The sequence below is a fragment of the Diadema antillarum genome, unplaced genomic scaffold, assembly GCF_040938485.1.
Source record: "Diadema antillarum isolate AM-2024a unplaced genomic scaffold, OU_Dant_1.0 scf00000153, whole genome shotgun sequence".
NCBI classification, from domain to species: Eukaryota; Metazoa; Echinodermata; class Echinoidea; order Diadematoida; family Diadematidae; genus Diadema; species Diadema antillarum.
The window spans coordinates 777,817-797,027 of NW_027271042.1; the positions used below are offsets into that span (position 1 = coordinate 777,817).

General features: G+C 37.3%; 1 protein-coding gene across 2 annotated transcripts in view; it reads left to right on the forward strand.

Annotated features, from left to right (window-relative positions):
• Positions 1-19,211, forward strand: part of LOC139721979 (uncharacterized) — a 175,460-nt gene that overhangs the window by 86,883 nt on the left and 69,366 nt on the right. For both annotated transcript variants that reach the window (XM_071633302.1, XM_071633303.1), the window contains one exon: positions 3,326-3,390. The gene's annotated coding sequence lies outside the window, so the exon portion shown is untranslated. The remainder of the gene's footprint in view (positions 1-3,325; positions 3,391-19,211) is intronic.

Genomic DNA, 19,211 nt, shown 5'->3' on the forward strand with positions numbered 1-19,211 from the left:
ACATCTTACCCACTTGCGAATCGACGTGTCCATAATGTCCTCGAGCCCCCCGAGATAGCTCTGGAACATTCCATTCAATGACGGGGTTTTTATTTTGCAACGTTATCTAATAACTCTCATGTAAGCAAGTTCTTGCTATGGCTAATCTATTTTGTAATGTATCATAATCTATCTATGCTGAGACAGCCTAATTCAAATTTGCAGAGACATAGAAAAAGATTTGTTTTACAATCGTGATACGTTCAACTACTCATTTACCCTGTGCTGAAATCCGCATGTCTGCTCCGCACATGTTATCGCTATCGCTCAAACTTCGATCAGGGAGGTGTGAGAGACAGCTCTCACACCTCCCTGCTTCGATCGCGATGGCTTGTGTGTGTACAGGTACACAGTGCTAGTGTGACGTGTGTGGAGAAGCATGGGGCTGAAAAAATACGAACTCCACGTGGTGTAGTAGAAAACAAATCGGACGTTCGAAGTCGTACATTCAAGAGCTAAAACAGACAAATAGCGAATTCAAAGTCCACTGAAAAGGTCTTGACATTGTAATGTATGTTCCAAAATCATGTCTGGCTTAGTTTTGAGAGAATTTTCTACACGCACGAGATCAGGAATGAGATCGGTGAACTGGCTAACAACGTGTGTACTGTGAACATGTGACTGGCTTGTGCACATGGCCTAGCTAGGTGATCGTGAGAGTGCGGCAAGAACGCTAGGAATGCACCCGAGATGCGGTGTGTTGCAAATTCTTGGGGTGAAATTAGACTTCCTTCTTCAGCCCGTCTAGTATCTATATTTTTTTTCAATAATTCTAATTCTTCATAAAATCACGATAAAAAGACTTCATATATTCATTTTATATTTTAGAAGCGTAATATGAAATATTTTGGGTTTTTTTTCAGTCCAAGAAAAAAAATAGTTTGAATAAAAAAATAATAATAAATAGTCGTTCTTGACTCAAGTCTAATTTCCTGCGCCTTCTTGCAGTTACCCCGCAGTTGCCCATGGATACGATGCATAAATAATCAGCTGTTTACTGAGTCGTACTAGTGTACCACCCTACTGCTCTTGTTCAAATTGAGAGGATTGTTATTTTATCGGCGGCACTTAGTTGTATAACCTCATCCAATAAAAAGACAAATTCAAACATCAAATGGTGTGACAGTTTTTGTCAGAATTCCCTATCAATTTCAACTTGTTGCCAGGATAGTTTTCAGATTTCACTTGCTTCATTATCGAAGCTGTTTGACATTTGAAAGAACTGCTCCATAAAGAAATCACCTTTCATTTGTTATTTATTTTCACAAACAAGTATTTTGGTCACTTGAATATTTCTTAGTATTATTTCAATGTCATGATATTTCATGATGGTTATGTATTCTGTCTTTACATGGCAAGATGGGATTTTTTTTTTCCATCCAGGGTCAAAGAAGAAAGTGACAGGAAGGAAACCAAAAGGATAGGGAGGAAATGAAAAGGATACAATGAAACACCTGATCAGCAGGCTCTTTTTTATTACAATGGTGAATGCAGTACATCAGAATTTAAGTACAGTTCTAAATAATTTATCAGTTGAAAAATGAGCAAAGAAAATGGATTTCATCGAGTTCTAAATGAAAACTAAATTAGCATCGCCATTATGATTTTCGAATAGATCTAGAACCTAGTGCTAGTACTACAGAATAGACCTGATGCAAACTTGTTGTCAAGCTTTTGGTTGAGTTTCTTCAGAGACACAAATTTTGGTAGCACAATACCCGAGTGAATAAGAAAAAGGAAAAAAAATATAAATACACAACTGTAATGCAGGTCTCTAGACCACTCCCGTGCACGAGCGAGCATCAGCCCCCGTTTCTTCACTGTCACTCTCGTCACTGGCCTAGGCTAGGCTACTCGTGTCGTAGTTTTACTCGCCATCATCAATGTCATACATGGTTACACAAAATAAATTACATCTTGCCATCACCTCAACCACAGCAAAACCCTGAATATCACTCCCATCATAGTCACTCTCAGCTCACAAGACATATCAGCAAACGATACAGACATCGCAGACCTAGCTAACTAGCTCTAAACGGGGTCCCTCTAAACATAGTTGTAACTACGCCACGTTAGACATTAGTTGTACACAAAAATGAAACGGAGGTGAAAAACTAGTAATGAATACACGAAGATCATCAACGATGGCATATTACCGTAGAAAAAAATACACAGAACATCTTGCACCCAAAAAAAAATCGAGGTAAAAAACTACGATGAGAAAAACTAGGGTGAAAACACGATGCTTGGAAGACGAACGATGAAGACACTACGGCAAAAATGCTTACACGGAAAACAAACGAGTGGGTGCCACACAAACTACGATGTTTTCGCACATACGTAGATAAGCTACATCGTGTTCAATCAAAACACTCAACAAACACTAGGACAAAAACTCACCTCTAAATTGTTGCAAACGAGATAATCACTCAGAAAAAATGAACAAAACACTCTCAGAAGTACGATTGTACTCTGAGAATGAAAGATATGGAATGATACGAAAGCAAAAGAGAGAAAAGAGAGAGAGAAATGGATGGGAAACCTAGAGAAGTTACCCACACTCACTAACGTAAATGGAATTCAACACACACACCCCCGTGCCCCAGCATAGCAGTACACGAACACACACAAGGAGATATCGTCAAGCACTCTATGAGGAGATCGATATCACGATACCGCGCGTAAGAAATCACTGCAGTTGCTGGGGCAACAAGGATACATGCGCGCTGTAAACATGAATATTGATTAGTTTCTCAGCAGGCTCGAACCCCTGGCAGGTGTTTTGGCCAATAAGAGACATTCTAAAATATGTTTCTTTGCATAAATTATTTTTCTGAGTCCCAGTAAGGATCTCTGTGATTGGCTAAAATTATTCTACAGCTCCTGGCCAAGCCTGAGGTCCTAGGACGCCCTCTTTTGGTCATAAATAATAAAAACCACGTTTTTTGTGGGAGCTGACGGGGATGGGTTAAGAAATAACTTAAAGGAGATGAAATCAAGCAAACAAATAAACAAATAGTTGTAAATGTGTAAAAATCAGTTGCTAGTGTGTGTTAATAGTTTTGCTTATCTACAAAGTAATGATTTAGTGTGAAGGGAAATGTTAGTCATCATGAATTAACAATCAACCAGTCCAATCAAATTTAAGACAGTTTTACCGAAACTTGATGTTTATCTGTGTAGATCAATACAGGGCCTTTGGAAATACTGTGTAACTGTGCCTTTATGCATCCAACATGATTGAAATTTAACAATTCCTTTGGTTTTTCCGTTTTTCCTCTTGTAGATCTCTGTGGAGTCTGACATCTGGATGGGAGAATTCTTCTTTGACAAGATTAATTCAAGTTGTTGGTAAGAAGCTTGATGTACAACTACATGCAATCTGAGTTTTCCATTATCCAGAATACATATTTTGATTTTTAAAGAGGAAATCAACCCCCAAAATGAACAAACTCCTGAAGAAAAAAAAATATTCCCTACAGAACGTTAAAATATTCCCTACAGAACGTTTATAAAAAAAATGACAAAAATTGGATAAGAAGTAAGGAAGATATGACATTTTGAAATTTCACATTTTTTAAAAAGCATTTCTTGACCAGTCCTTATTCAAATGAGTGAGTTGATGATGTCATGTCCTCACAATTTTTCTTTTATGTTGTATATGAAATTCAGACAAATTATCACTATTAGCTGATACAGGTGAAAGCATATGTGACCCTGCATCACAAAACCAACAGAAAGTCGCCAGACATGAAATTTTAGTTAAGAGCATATCCTGAAAGAGCAGACTTTAAGCTTTAAAATGATATATAACTCAAATCATATGGACTCTTCTAACCTATCTAAATATTGGAAAGAAAGCACACACTTAGGAAAAGTGTGAACTTAGAAAAGAGGCTCTGAAGTACAGTGTCTATTCAAGCGCATAATCTTTACGAGCCATGCTGGCTGTGCATGCATGGGACAAAAAAACAAAAACAACAACAACAAAAACACAGGATGTAAACCACCGGAGTAACAGCAATGAATCAGATTAAAGTGAAATTGATCATGCCTAATTAACACATTCTGTCCATAATTAATACCAACTTTCAAAGCAGTAGCATCATCCTTTCAAAAGTTATTAGAGTTGAAAATGAAGAGTATGTACAAGGTTCTTAATAAATGAAAAGGGGACTCTAAAGACACACCTAATCACACTATTCTACCAAAAAAATGTTTGAGATAAACTGCTAAAAAACACACTTTCCTGCCTGTTTTATGATCCAAAATTGTAGCATTTACCGTAGAAGAAGACTTGTTCTTTCAGAAACTATGAAAAAAAATCAAGATTGGCCAGGTTGACCCATTTCACCTGTTTTCATTCCTCACACAATATCAGTGTGTACGACTTTTTGTTCGTTTTGTGATGCACGGTCACATATTTCCATACCAAAATATATCAGAAATAAATTGTTCTTTTTTTATTTTGGGTGGTTTTAAGGCAAGTGTTATGTTTGAATACAGCTGAAATATGAGATTTTTGTCATTTCTGTATATGAAATGAATAAGAATTGTGAGAGCATGACATCAACTTGCTGATATGAATATTCATAACGATTGATCAAGAAGTGTTTTCCAAAAACATTGAAATTTCAGATTGTACATCTTCCTGAATTCTTATCCCATTTTTATAATTTTTGCACTGCTCTGCAGGGAATTTTTCCCTCTTTGTTATGAAATTGATATAATTTTGGAGAGGAATTCTTCTTTAAGTGTTTCTCAAAATTAATCTTTATCCTGGCCCCACTGGGCAACTAAGATTCAAAATGGATTGTTACAATTGCTTTTATTTCAGGCCACTACATATCTTTCTCGGGCTACCACAAATTTAGATTTAGAGATTTTAGTGGTCTGCGTGGGCCACCAGACAAAAAAGCTAATGTCGAGCCCCGTCTTTATAATGGTATCAACTGTTTACTGACAAATGTTTGTGATTTAAAATGGACTGTACAAAGAACATAAAATGCATATGAAACTGGAAATGAGTTCAAATAGTTATCATGGAATTTTGAGACTTCATCAGGGAATAATCAGGGAAAAATCTGGGAATTTTGTTTTCTTGAAATGCTTGGAACCCGGTATATGGAGGTCATTGGCATGAAAAGTTAATTGTGATAGTAACAATAAGTACGATGGTAGTGGTAGTGATAATTTATATTCTTATCATAGATATCATTGAATATTACTAAAATTACAGTATTCATACTGTTGTCTCCCTCATCTGAAGTATTACTATTGATTGATCATTATCATTTTATCATTATTGTTATGAATACTTTTTAACCCCATGTGGACTACAATACCAAATCTGTATGTGAGAAATACTGCGGTTCATGTTGCTGCAAGTAGATCTGTTTTTGCAGGCTTTGTGTAGGTTTGAGTAGGTGTAGCTCCAGGCAAGCTAGAGTGTTCTGCTCCCTTATGCGTGTCTTTCCTTACACACATAGCTGAAATGCAGCACATTTCTCCTTCCCGCCTCCAAATCGATGTAGACAGCCTCAGACAAACTCGTCGGGGCGGCAGCAAAAGATGACTCCCATGCAAAGTACATAGCTGCCATTTTCAATACGGCAAATGGCATCACTGACATTCCCGCATATATTGGAAGACGTTTTGTGCGCTGCTCGTTTGGTGCGCTACTCGTTTGGTGCGCTACTCAGCCCAGAGACAGAGGGGCGAGCAATTACTGGACAAGCCTGGCTCACTCATGCAACCTGAATTCATATCAAGTAGGGTGAGAGAGAGAGAGCATACTTTAGCAGGCTTGTAGAGATGTGTGTGGGAGAAGGCTCCTTCTGCCATTTAGTGCAGTTTGCTTTACAGACACATTCAGTGATACTTTACTCTCATTTTAGTACAGTCTGCTTTATAAACACATTCATTGGCCTTCTTATACACCTACTTAAAAAAAGTCTTCCTTACATAGTGTCCTGTAAGTTTCATGAATATGGATTAGGCACTATAGTGATCAGTTGTTTGTACTATAGCAGGAACTGAAGAGTATTTCATCACTATTAAAACATGATACAAAAAACAAACAAATAAAACAAAACAGCACAATGACTTTCTGAGAGCTGGGTTTAAGTTTTAGTTGTAGATAGGTTGGGGTAATGGCCTTTTTCGAGGCATACCTATTTTTGTCATGTAGCAATCCAAGTACAGGTAATAATTTGTCACATTTGAAATAATACGTAAATTTTGTGTATTTATACATGAATATTATGTTTGTAATGTTATTCAGTTCATCAAGAATAGACACCTCAAATATCTCAGTTAATCTGACATTGCATTTATTATTGATACAATAACAATCTTGAGAACCTGTAAATGCTTGGCTTTGTGTAATAGGCATATATGTGACCCTGCACCTCAAAACAAACACAAAGTCGCCAGACATGAATTTTTAGTTAAGACCATATTCTGAAAAAGCAGACTTTCAGCTTTAAAGGGTGTGTACAGTTCTGGTCGAGGTGTAGATTTAGCTTTTAACATTTTGCGAGATATTCAGAAACCACTCTATGAGATGTAAGGGGGAATGCAGTTCTAAGGGGTATCAAAAGTTTATTCCATGAAAATCGGTTTTGAAATGGCTGAGATATCCAAAAACAAGGTGAAACAAAGAGATCCTAATAAAGTTGTGGCATGTCGCCTTTTATTATTAGCACTTTTTTGGATATCTCAGCCATTTGAAAACCAATTTTCATCAAATAAACGTTGAATCCTTCTTAGAGTTACATGCTCTTTCATATTTCATAAGAGGCTTTTCATTATCTCACTTAGGAATGTTCAAAACATGAATCCCTACCTCAACCAGTACTGTACAGTCCCTTTAAAATGATGTATAACTCAAATCAAATGGACTCTTTTAACCTATCTTAATATTGGAAAGAAAGCACAAACTCAGGAAAAGTGTGAACTGAGAAAAGAGGCTCTGAAGTACAGTGTCTATTCAAGCGCTTAATCTTTACCAAACCGTGCTGGCTGTGCGATGAATAGGACAAAAACAGGAAGTAAACCACCAGAGTAACAACAATGAAGGGATTATCAAATTAAATTGAAATTAAGCATGCCTCATTAACACATTCTGTTCATTATTAATATTAACTTTCAAAGCAGTAGCACTATCCTTTCAAAAGTTATTAGAGTTGAAAGTGAAGAGTGTGGACAAGGTTTTTCAGAAATGAAAAAGGGATTCTAAAGACACACCTAATCACACTATTCTACCAAAAATGTTCGAGATAAACTGCTAAAAAACACACTTTCCTGCCTGTTTTATGATACCAGATTTTAGCATAATGTAAAGAAAGACCCGTTCTTTCAGAAAATATGAAAAAGTCAAGTTCGGCTAGGTTGACCCATTTCACTTATTTTCAGTCCTCACGCAAAATCAGTGTGTGCGACTTTATGTTCGTTTTGAGGTGCACGGTCACATATAGTAAAAGCCATGAGCCTTGTGCAATGTGGTCACAGTGCAAAATGAACTGGCCAACTTTATTTATGGTAGTTTTATTCCTTGTATGAAATGCAGACTAAATACTTGTATGGCTTCTACTGTACTGGTGTGATATGCAGCCATTGCATTGTCCATTGCAATCCTCATGCAAACATCCACAGATAGCAGCACGTAATCCTGATGTGTAAACTGGCTATTGCAATCAGGATTGACTACCAAGTTCTAAATTTCATTTAAAGGGGTCATATGGGTAGTTTCGGTTGAGACCTAACTTCAGGTTTTTAACATTTTTTGATGAGATAATGACAAACCTTTTATGAAATATGAAAGAGCATGTAATTCCAAGAGGAATTCAATGTTTATTCGATGAAAATTGGTTTTGACATGGCTGAGATATCCAACACAAAGTGATCCTAATAAAAGGTGGGACCCAACTTTTATTAGGATGGCATTGTTTTACTTTGTTTTTCGATATCTCAGCCATTCCAAAACCGATTTTCATCAAATAAACTTTGAATTCCTCTTAGAATGGTATGCTTTGTACTATTTCGTGAGTGGTTTCTTGGTATCTTGCAAAAAGTTAAAAGCCCTATCCTCATCTCTACCAATACTATATCATCTCTTTAATTTTGTTTGGTATATTATAAAACAGATATAGACTGCTTGCATTCTGGGCATTGTTGATATTATTGTCCTTTGGAATCTCAACTCCATTCTGTGACCCCTGGAGCAAGCTCCTTTGGTCATAGCATAGAGTTGATCCCTCAAGGCAATAATTTCAACAATGCCATGAAAAGCAGTCCATATCTGTATACTCCTGATTGGTCCTATTATCTATAGAGAGAAGGATGCTAGTAGTTAGGTTCACACGCTGTTCCTAAACTTTAAGTTTAGGTTGAAAACTTTATATAGCACCTTGTGGACGCACTCGAAAGTTAGCAATCTTAAAGTTTAGTAGATGATTAGAACCGCAAGACATCTTAGGGTGTACGCTCTATCCAGGAGCCAAGGGGGGGGGGGGGGGTCCCCACTTGTAGTTTCACTCCATGTGGACATAATAATCAACGAGCTTGTGAGTTAAGGCCGTGTCACACCAGCCTTGCGTGCGACTTGCAAAGAACAATTTTGACTACCCGGAGGTCCCCGTAGATGATCCGCACATGACAGTACCTAGCACGTATCTCAAAAGTAGTCGCCCGGAGGTGCGCACGCATATTTTTTTACCCGCAACCGTGTTTAGGCTCTGTCACACCTTTTCGGGCAAGCTACTCGGGCTTGTTACGTGTAGGGATTTTCTAGCATACCAGACATTCCTGAGGGCGGAAAAGGATTTGTGCGAGTCAGCGCATGTGTCTTACTTGCTGGACGCGTTATACTTGCGAGTATACTGTGTGACCTTTGTACCAGTCGCGTGGGGGCTGACAACTCAGTGAAGGAATTCCTCTAATGGAATGGCTGAAATCTCACAGAATTTCATTATCTTGGCTGCATACGGGACTGCGAAGTACCTGCGTGGGAATTGCCTGGGAAGTACTGCCGCTAAGGGTCTCCTACTGGCGTTCTGCGTGGACCTCTACGGGCATTCCCGCGACTCACCCGGAAAAAGTTTTGGTCATGCTCAAAACTTGGCTGCGGTTAAATCGGACTTGCGTGAGCACCTCCGGGCAACTACGCGCTAGATACTGTCAGGTGCGGACCAACTGCGGAGAGCTCCGGGGAGTAAATTTGTTTCCCCGCAAGTCAAGCCGCAGAAGTTCCCCCATACGGTATGACATGGCATGAATGAAAATTGCAAACATTCTTGTTCGCCCACTGAAAATCTTCTACGTGCTGGAAACTACCTCCTCGCCACAAGCCCGCGTAGCTTGCCCGGAATGGTGTGACACAGCCTTTAGCATGAACCTCGCGTCTCATTCACTGCACTATTTTGTATGGGCATAAGGTCATCTAGCAAAGTCTCTGCACTTTGGTTGTAATCATTGAGTGGGGTTTGCTCGTAAATACAAGTTTAGGTGCGCGTGTGAACCCGTGTCGTGAATTCACGAGTGGAGCTAATCATCGACAGTTAAGTTTTTGACCTAAACTTCAAGTTTGGCGACTGCGTGTGAACATAACTAGTGTAAGGGAAACTGGATGAGAAGATGAACTCCGTCTTCTTTGGGACCACTGCTAGACCAGCACCTGTCCATAGGCCTGGTCAGGAAGGTCATGGGCCAGGCCCCCTAACAAACACTCTTTGAGTGTTACAATGATTGTATAGTTTTTATGCCTCCTCCCCAAAGAGTGCAGGAAGTGCTGTATTTTAACGCTTTCCATACTGATTTCTGAAATGCCCATAGACTTGATACGCAGGCCACCAGGGGAACAGGTTAAGTTTCCTGACCAGCTGTTCATCTGTCCCATCACCTCATGGTATCACAATTTGATAATAACAGTTTTAATGAACCATTTACTTAACCCGTTGAGGACGAGTCCCGAGTATACTCAGGCAAGTGTCTATGGGAAATGCGTGTTGCAGCAAAATCAAACCGTCCTCAACAGGTTAACTTTGAAATGAGCAGTTCACCAGTATTGAACCAAAAAAAAAAAAAAAAAAAGCTCATTATAAATCTGGTGACTAACATTATGAGAATATGATACATATTTTACATTCTTGCCATAGCGTTATTTAAATTCATAGTTAGTTCCCTTTCAGTAATTCTAGTTTTGTGTTTCTATATGATCTTCATTTGTCACTTGATTGTTTGTTTGGGTGTGTATCTTTCCCTGTCTTCCACAGACTGTCATATTGCCCCTGAGGGTACAATATGTCTGCAAACCTGTTCCCTTATGAAAGTTATTGTGAGTCCATCATGGGAGTATCATCTTGTGTCCTATATTCTGACCTTGATCTCTAAATGGATAGCACACATAGCCTTAGCAATCCCAGCAATAGTTGCTGTAATGTCATCTGGTATAGCCTTCTTTCAAGGCATTTACTCTGCAAAGGGCCAGTTGAAGGGTTAGTTAGAGGACTAATTTACACATTGCCATGATTATTGTCTTCCAGTTGGTCGAAAAGAGAAATGGTGTTGTTTTTGTCAATGCAGGCTTTGTGTTCATACTCTGAAAACACCTGCCACCTAGAGTTCATATCATGAAAACACATAAAGTCTAGATGTCCTCCTGGTCCCTACATGCATTTTGAATCAATGCATGTAGACAAGAGAATGACCTGTCAGTCTTAACTATGACATGATGGCAACATGAGAGGCAAGCTGGAAGCTGCTCATACCGATCTCTAGTCAGGCCAATGCATGATGTCTGATCTGACAAGCTTTAGGCTGGCTTTTGTTACAGTTTGCTATCAACAATGTGCGAGTACAAAGCTCGAGTACAAAGCTCATCGTATGCATGATTGAGTGTAGGCTTGACTTCAATCCCCTTTCCCTCTGTATGAAGAGTATGGCTAGAAAGAAAACAATGCACAGTGTAGACATGTAGACACTGTATCATTGTGTGCTACATGGGAAGACATCATGTGTTTTAATGTTTTCATACAGCTCCATACATTATCATAGTGTAGAATATCAACATGTATTGAGGCTAAGTGCTGTTCCTATGTACTCTACTGCACATTTTATACTGTGGAAAATTTTTGTTCCACTTTGGGGACAGAATCAATGGGATTAGGTATAGAACTATGTATTCTGAGTGGCAAGTTGGGGCTTTTATTGGACAGATAGAAGAATTTACCTCAAAGGTAAGGTTCTTTTGAATGAATTGCAGGCAGTAGATTTCAGCAATTGGACAAATTAAGAGAAAAATTGAAACTGGGTGAATTTCAAGAAGTCATCAACAGTGTCCCTTTTGTGTTTTGGTTCGGCTGTCTTTGTTTTCTCAATTATCTTACATAATTATAAATGCACAACTTTTTTTTTTGTACATGAAATATATTTCAGAATAAAATGATAAAGGCAATTAAATAATTCAAGAGCTGTAAATTTGACAAGCAATGAAAACAAACTTATGCTATCTTTTATATGGATAGTTGTACTGTTATACGCCATATATTGTGAGTTTTACTTTTGCACGAGTTGAGTTCTATGCACAAATTTAACAACACACTAATAATTAACAGTGATTCCAACATGAATGTGACCTGCACTCATACATTCCTCCATTCATAACTGTACACCAAGGTTCTGATTCGCGAAAAATTGAACTCGCTGAATACACATATATGGCGTAATATACTTATCAAATCATCAGTGTGGAAACAGACATGGTATTAAGCAGTACGTTACAAATACTGTAGAATATATATAACGAGTTTAGAAAGAGAACATATATATTCCATTCAGTGACCGCTTTAATGCTCTAGACTGGTGTATGATATGCTTCATTGCATGGTGTGTTATCAGTTGAACCTCTTTGTGGTGGTGAACTCCAGCGTTTTCAGGGCAGTCTTCAATTCAGTATTTGAATTTATGATTAGCTACTTTGGTAATGATATCAGCATACTATTATCAATTGGAGAATCAGACTGGATATTCTGAGCAGTCCTGATAATATCAATGGAAATTGAAAAAAAAGCAAGATGGATGCATGCTACAGAGTAACGTATAATCTTGTGTTTATGTGGTTTATGAAAGCATTTTACTGCTTCTTGAATATCCAGTCTTTCATGTACTTATATGGGTAATTCCATGGGGTTGGGACTGAAATTGTGACATACAAGTTGAAAATTCAAGTTGGGTAAATTGAAATTTTCTCTTTCCCCCTGATTTGTTACTCCCATTCTTCAACTTATTCCACTAGAAATCTGTTTATTACTTCGCACACTTTCAGTCAGCATGGGTAAACAGGTATGACAAATACCTACGTTACATGGACTTCATTTTGTGACATCCTCAATAATTTTGTGTTCTGAAATGATAACAATGAACATATCCCAGTTTTTTTCCACCATAACACATCAACATGTTATCTGACAGGCACACGAGATCATTATTAGTAAGATTGTCCATTCTGATATCAACTGCAAGACACTTTTATTAACATGTTTTTTCTACAAACCATTTACAATTTTAACCAAAGGTTTAACTTTTTCCTCAAGAGTGACACAATAACAATATTCTTTAAAAAACTACAGTCGAGGCAAGTGAGTTGTATGGACATTCAAGTGAAAACATGATTTTATTGTTATCATCAGGGGTTTTCGTACTACAACCTTGTCCACAGTATACTACCTATGTTACACGGACAGTATGTCTTCGTAACATAGGTACATTACGACATATCAACTGATTTCCTTTGTTGTGGTGTCAGATGTTAAAACCTACACACATAGACTTTATGTATGTTCCCCTGAATAACACTAATGTAGCAGTTCTTTGGAATTATACCTGCTGTATACCTTTGGAACAACACCTATGTTACACAGACTTCAATTCTTTGTAACTCTGGTATGAAAGAAGGTAGACTTAATAATAATAATAAGAATGATGTCGAGCCTTACACAATTTGACCTTATATACTCTGACTAACAACTTCATCAACTGTCAACTCAACTATGAAAACTAATAAAGGGAAATCATACAAGTTTTCTTGTCTTCTCCATGTTCTTTGTTTGAAGTTAATTTCTGCTCTTTTCTACAATGTCCATTTTCCCTCCGTGCAGTTTTCTTTTTGTCTAGTTTGTTATGTTCGCTCTTCTTTGGTGTTGCTTTGTCAGCTTCCTCTCTCTGTTTGTGGAGTGCTGTGGCTGTGCCCTTTTCACTCTTTCACGTAGTTTAATCACGTAGCGGCGGCAGAGGAGGATCCATGGCAGATTCATCGACAAACTGGACAAAAGGTGTGAAGAGAAATAAAATGAAAGAATTAACAGAAAATTTGTGTCTGTGTACTCTTTATATTCCTGTTGATGTATCTGTGTATATGAATGGAATTAAATAATTTGGACAATTTTGCTTACCTTTCTACCTCTTGTCATACCAGTTGGCTACAGTTCCATGTGTACCATCCACCAAAAAAAAAAAAAAAAAAAAAAAATATGGGTTACGCTTAAAATGATGTACAGCAGTAATGTTAATAATATTAATAATAATATGGCATGTAAAAAATCATTTTCATATTCTACGCTAATTTTTTTTTTCACATCTATGTAAGCTAGCAAGGCCAAGGGCAGGGCGCTGCCCCCAGTGTCATGGCTAGGGTTAGGTTTACGGTTACGGTCCTATTCCAAATAGACCTCAAACAAAATACTAGGCCCCCCCCCCTTTTTTTTTTACGGTACTCAATCCCCATCAAATTCAAAATTTTTGCCCTCTTTTTAGGATAGGATAGACCAATATTATGCCAATTTTGATTGCGGTACACATGGAACTATTTCCTACCAATTACCTACCCAAAATGAATACGAAACTGGCATTTTAGCTTTGAGACTTTACAGTGAGTGAACGTGGAATGGAAACAGTGAACCCATGCACTGCTTCATCAGAGCACCGTAAAGCCATCTAACAGTAACACTATTAACAGGTCAGTGAAATCTTGAAAGGAAAACACTGACATTGTAAATCTGTTCAAGAGAAAGAATCTAACAGCTCTTAATTCCCAAAATATCAACAACAAAATTGGGCAAACTCTTTCTTTAGCTCAGACGCAGTCTGGACGTCTACGTATTCCAACTTCATAGTACCGTACTAACGTTCAGCACATCTACTTGGTAGATACGAATGACATAAGTAAGGTCCAAAATTCACAAGAATCGGGAGGTAAAATAATGTTATATTGCCGTGAAGATACACTGGACATACTTTTGTATGGTTTTCTAAGAGAGGAACACATGCTCCTTTTGCAGAGACGGGCATAAAAGGGGAAATTTGGCGATCACTATTACGAACATGAACAAGTAACAAATATCTCAGTATGTGGGACTACAGCGTGTTAACAGCATCATTGTCCACCGTATATTTGGCCAGTTTAGTGGTTTTAATATCGTTTTTTTCCTCCAATACAGTTTACAAAATGTGACAAAAGTTATTTACTTCGTAAAATAGCGTACAAGCTTACTGATTGACATCGGAAACATTGAAATTCCCGATCGGAAACATCGAAATTCACGTACCGATGTAACACGGACTACAGCAGAAAAACGGGTCTTGCACCGTCCAGGTAGGTGTGAACGGGCTGTAAGTGGTCTTCCCGCCGTTGGGGAAGTACTGCCAGTGACGTAAATACGATTGCTGAAGTTAGTAGCTCTTCTTTTTGTCGCGAGCGCGACTTTCTTATCCGATGTTACACGAAGAGGCCGGACTTCGGACGGAAGTACGGTAATATGTTCTGTGTTTTCTCTTTTATTTGGAGCTTTTTGATGCTAATTTTTGGACAATAATACTCCTAAAATATGAGTCTAATTATAGAAATCAAGTTTCTGATCATATTATGATTATAAGTGTATGTAAAACCATGCAATACCGATGTTACAACAAAAATCGCCGCGGACTTCGTTTGTAACATCGGTATGAGGTTGCTTCAAGATGCTCTGGTGTTCTTATTTTGTGACACATGTTTATGTGCCTTATAGTCTTTGTAGAAGTCACCTTGCCTCTCTTTATTATGATAGGCATAATGCTGAAAGGTTGTGTATTTCTGTATTACATTGCCATGAAAATGGCATATATTTTTGTCACAACTGGTACCACAAAAAAACCATGAGACATCAACAATGAAACAGTCACAGACAAAATAAATTTGTACACAGGCTTGTTTTTTATTCATCAAATAATTCTTCACACATCTCTCTCCAAGAATAACCACAAACCACAAGCAGTTATTTGATAAAATTTTCAGAATATGACTTTTATTCCCTGCACAACATGAAAATCTAGAGCAGGCCCAACCCCATGGAATGACCCATATGGCCTTTGTTTGTTGTTGTGTCATCGCCTTTGTTATCAATGCAATTGACAAGGAAACCTGCCTTGATTTATTGCCACCTGTTTGCAACCTGAATCCTCCCAATCATTCACTCTTTTTTTTCACTGTAAAAGTATATCTGTAACATGGATTGCTTGTCAGACAGTTATTATCTGGAAATAATCTGAAAACTCTGAAGGGTAAGTAAACTTTGACTGTTATTGAATTCTCCATAAGGAATATACCTTTGTTGTTATTAAGTTTGCTGCGGAAATGAAGTTATTACACTAAAGGAAATGAAGCAAGATACACTACAGTACTATTTACAATTTTTGTAAACAGCTAAATCCTCTCATATGAATTTATATGAACTCATTATATCATTTATCTTGTGACTCTCAAATTCACAGTCTTCATGTACAATAGTGTGACGTCGGTTTTTCTTCATAGAATATGGGACTAACAAGAAAATTATACTTCATTGGTAATTCTTCAAAATCGAACATTCTGTTGGCAGTATCTTTCTCCCTTGTAGAGTGTGAAAAAATGAGGATTTTACTTGTAAAGATTTTCAGCCTTTTTCTTTAGCTTCAGTAGCTTCAGATCATCTTATACAGAGCTCTGCATGAATTGTTCATAATCACTGAATTATCATCTCCTTTGCAAAACATCTGACTGAGTGGATCTACTAAACTTATTATGAAAGAAAAAAAGGACTAGCTATAGGATTTAATGATGATAGTAATACACAAAGGAAAACAAAAAACCATCAGTTTCTCAACCTAATGGGGTTGTCATATATTGGATGAATACATATTTATATAATTTCACGGATTTGAGTGTAGATGTCATCTAAATCACTACCAATATTGCTATTGCATCAGAGAGAGAGAAAGAGATAGATAGATAGATAGATAGATAGATAGATAGATAGATAGATAGATAGAGAGATAGGAAGAGATAAAAAACAAAAAGAAGATGTTTCATGGCTGCTGCTGTTTCAGCAGTCCGTGTAGAGTAGGAAATAAAGCTGATGGCAGAGTCCAACTTGTTTCATCGTAATGGTTGATCAGTTTTTTCTCTCTTCTTACATTGTGAATGCTAGATAAACTCAGTAAATTGGAGTTCAAGTAACAGAAGTCTGTCAAAGAGACTACAGAAGGACAGAAAGAACATCCTGTTGTAGACTTCATTCAAACGGTGAAGTAAACTGACAAAACTTGAGATTTGTCATGTCCTAGTGATGTGAGAGCTCTGTGTGTTAGTAAGCCTTAAACAAGTAGATGGAATACTGACTAAGTGATCATTCATGAAACATACCGTCACAGGTGTTAGATAGTAATGAGCCATTTCCTGCTACCCTTACTTCCGATCCTAATGGCTTCACAATTCTGCTGAACGTTTGGTTTTGCAAGACAGGTCTGGGCATCTTTTTCTGGGCAATTTGAGAGACTCATTGTAACTAAGATGATAACGTATGAAATAACTGTGATACCATGGTGGATAGTTAACGCAAGAAATTATCATTTTGATAATGATTTTAATAGGTGACATGAATTGCCAGAAATTTAAAAAATGTGATGACAGGAAATATTCATTTCTCTTAATTTCACCAGGAATTGAGTTGATTCTGAAAAAGTTTAAGAAAATTTCGTCATCATGCTTTTGGCTGTTCCAGCAGGTGGAGAGTGCAAATCTAACTTTCTGCTTTTGTAGGAAATGTGACATGGTCTAATCAGCACCTAAACATTTCACTTATCTCTTACATGCTGTAGATACTCTATACGCCATATATTTTGATAGTGAGTCTTGAGTTTTCACAAATTGAGACTTTCCAACAATTTTGCAAGTGGTTAAAAATGCGGGATTGTGGAGTACAGCAATGGGTGGAGAAATGTACTTGTGCATGTGACATTCATGTTGGAATTAGAATTAAAGGGATGGTATAGTTTTGGTTGGGATGGGGCTTTAGGTTTGTATTAATTTTTCTCTCTTTTTTGTGAGACAATGAGAAATTACTTACAAAATATGAAATAGCATACAATTCTAAGAGGAATTAAAAATTTATTTGATGAAAATCGGTTCGGAAAAATTCTACAAAAATGATTTTTTCATGAAAATTACATATCCATCAAGTTGATACTGACATATGATAAGGGCAGTAATTATTCACAGCTGCTGTCTGAAAGCACTTAGTCAAGTGCTCTTCCATTATATTAGAAAAGTGAAATCATGTTTATTTTTTTAAATATTTTCTTTATGATAGTTGTCCACACATGATGTCATAAACTCAAGTAGTCTCTTCATCCAGCAGTTCCAACACCAAAACTTCAAAAATTCATAACTTTTGCATCGGTTGTCCAATTTTCCTCCACCTTTCACTGATGTGTTCTACTGGTGTTGCTGCTTTCACTCAATCCACATTTCTCTTTGGGATTTGGTTTCCTATAAGATTGATTCAATCAAACTGAGTATGTTTCCCCTCAGATCTTTAAAGTGGTTGAGGCATGAAAACTAGAAACAAATTCACAAGGCGGTGATTTTTAAAACTGTACAGTGTTGTAGGGATGATCACAGATTGTCAATGAAAACAACAACATCACACAAACAAGAGAATAATCTTTTGGGCTACTTGTACATTAGAAACCTTACTTGTTTCATAGTTAATTGAAACTTCACAGCCATGCCTTCTGTGTAGTACTGAACATAAAATGTGCTGTATTTTTGTCCTCCATCTCATTTACAGAGAATGAATGTCTTGTACATGTAAGAACTGTGACTATTCAACATAGAAAGCTAACAATCTAATCCCTATCATGCATGGCTTGTGGCAAAATGACATACTGGCTATATCATAAAGTAGAGAGTCATAATAAGAAAAAGCTATTCATAAAGTTGTCATCCTGATGGGTAGAAGTGGCTGTATGGAAGCATTAATTGATAGAAAGTCATGCCAAGCCAGCGTGGACGTGCTTGCCAACTTGTGCTGCCGTGTGCCTTGTATTGTGTGGCTACATGTAGGCGCATGTAGGGACTCATAAACTGTGCATGTGCATCTGCCGTAATAAAACAGATCATGATTATGAAGTAGCCATATAAGTTGAAGTGAAATAACAGTGAAAGTGGTTCATAAAACCTAAAAGTAGAGTAGGAAGGTTATTGAATTATCATGTTTCAGGTGTTGTCACGATACAGTCATGGGATGAAACCACTTTGGTAATTGACAACCTAAAAAAGCTAAAAAACAATATAAACGCTCAACATTTTGATAACATTGACATAATTTAACTGAATTCTCTATCAGACCGCTGAATGCTTAGCAATAGGCTTGAATAATTCAAAGCTGCTGTAACTATTAAAGGGATGGTATAGTATTGGTGGAAATGAGGATTGGGCCTTATAACTTTTTGCTAGATACCAAGAAACCGATTATGAAATAGTACAGAGCATACCATTCTAAGGGGAATTCAGAGTTTATTTGATGAAACTCGATTTTGGAATGTCTGAGACATCCAAAAACAAAGTAAAACAAAGTAATTGTAATAAAAGGTGGGTCCCACCTTTTATTAGGATCGCTCTTTTTTGATATCTCAGCCATTTCAAAACCAATTTTCATCAAATAAACGTTGAATTCCTCATAGAATTACATGCTCTTTCACATTTTATAAGAGGTTTCTCATTATTTCACCAACAAATGTTAGAAACCTGAAATTAGGTCTCAACCATAACTGTACAATCCCTTTAATTCCTCTTGGAATTATATGCTCTTTCACATTTC